General features: G+C 46.3%; 1 non-coding gene across 1 annotated transcript; it reads right to left on the bottom strand.

Annotated features, from left to right (window-relative positions):
• Positions 1–313: 313 nt before the first annotated feature.
• LOC125604740 lies at positions 314–418 on the bottom strand. The gene has a single exon (XR_007336423.1). It is a non-coding gene; the product is annotated as a small nucleolar RNA R71 (small nucleolar RNA).
• Between the last annotated feature and the right edge of the window lie 761 nt (positions 419–1,179).

Below are 1,179 nucleotides of genomic sequence, written 5' to 3'. Positions count from 1 at the left end.
CGACTTCCGGAGATCCAGAAGCAGAATTTCGAGCTGAAGCCTCAATACTACACTCTCGTGTCGCAGATACCCTACTCTGGGTTACCGCACGAGCAGCATCCTATGGACCATTTGGAACGGTTCGAGGATCTAATCCCTGCCATTCGGATGGAAGGAGTCCCCGAAGATTACCTGCTGTGCAAGCTCTTCAGATACACGCTGTATGGAGAAGCGATGCACTGGCTTAGGCAGCAACCCACATGATCTTTAACATCCTGGAGCGACATCAAGAATGCTTTCTTACGAAACTTCTTCGATGAGGCGCGCGCTGAAGAACTTCGGAACAAAATTTCCACATTCTCGCAGAAGGCTGGAGAGTCTTTCAAAGATGCGTGGATTAGATTTAGGTTTTCCAGCGAGACTGTCCACACCACGGATTTAATGAAGTGCAGCTGCTAAGCATTCTTTCTTCGAGGTCTCGCCTTACAGTATCAAATGGCCCTTGATACGGCGAGTGAAGGAAACTTCACTACTCGAATCCGTTGGAAGCTGTGAGACTTATCGAAAACCTTGCTAACAGCACAGCACACCAAAAACACTGACTCTGAACGGAAGAAGTCTGTAGCCTCTATCGGGAAGGAACAGATGGACGAAGTAAGAGCTAAGTTAGATGTGGTGCACGAGCTTCTTAGGAAGCAAGTCTGTTCAGCTGAAGGATAAGTAGCAGATACAGAAGGAGAAGAAGATGTGAACTACATCGGAGGTACCGGATTCCAAAAATTTGGAAACCAGGGCGGAAACAGAAACTTCTTTGGAAATGGCCAAAGAAGTAACCAAAGTTCACAATTTCAAAACCCTTCAACAACAGCAAGAGCTACTCGAACTCTTACTACCAAAATCCACCACCCCAGACTCAGGAAAGCAAGATCGAAGAAATGCTTGATCGAGTACTGTTGGGACAATAACAAATCACTGTGGATTTCAACGGTAAGATAGACTCTGCCTACAACTTGAAACCCAAGTAATTCAGACGGGCGAGACTATTAAGACGCAAGAAGCTTTCGCTAGAGAAGCAGGAGCCGACAAAGGGAAACACCACGTAAATGCCATCATAGATGATGAATTCTGGCAAGTGGTGAGAAATGAAAACCTTGAGGAAGGAGATTTCGAAATCGAAAGCTCCATGAGTCTCGGCGGATC

Source organism: Brassica napus, unplaced genomic scaffold (genome assembly GCF_020379485.1).
Source record: "Brassica napus cultivar Da-Ae unplaced genomic scaffold, Da-Ae ScsIHWf_613;HRSCAF=907, whole genome shotgun sequence".
NCBI lineage: Eukaryota > Viridiplantae > Streptophyta > Magnoliopsida > Brassicales > Brassicaceae > Brassica > Brassica napus.
Note: the sequence above shows the minus strand (reverse complement) of the source record. Positions and strands in the feature narration are given on the sequence as shown.